Here is a 463-nt window from a genome sequence, read left to right on the forward strand (position 1 = left end):
ATGAGATATATTGAAAGAGAAAAAGAAGAGGAACAATGCACTCTCTCCTGTCCTGTTACTGCTCTTCATTTCATAAATACTCTTTCATATCATGTAAACAAAATTGAGAATACACATCTATGTAAACACACAAAAATATTACAAAGAACATAAATAGACCACAAAGACAAACAATACCCGTAATGAGCATAAAATATTGCGAAACTATGGTGACATCCTGCACGAGAAAAAGGGTTGTGAAGATAGAAATGAAAACTTAGAAATTGAAGGTGAATGGCGAATGTAACAAAACGCAGATGACTTCGTTGGCGCAAGAGATAAAAGTAATACCTCACTTTTTCTATATTCAAAATGGAAGTAAAACATATTCTACCGTGACAAACCCACACCCCCACACACACACCACACACACACACACCTACACACACACACACACGCCACACGCACACACACACACCCCCTC

The sequence above is a fragment of the Sesamum indicum genome, linkage group LG6, assembly GCF_000512975.1.
Source record: "Sesamum indicum cultivar Zhongzhi No. 13 linkage group LG6, S_indicum_v1.0, whole genome shotgun sequence".
In the NCBI taxonomy this organism is placed as follows: domain Eukaryota; kingdom Viridiplantae; phylum Streptophyta; class Magnoliopsida; order Lamiales; family Pedaliaceae; genus Sesamum; species Sesamum indicum.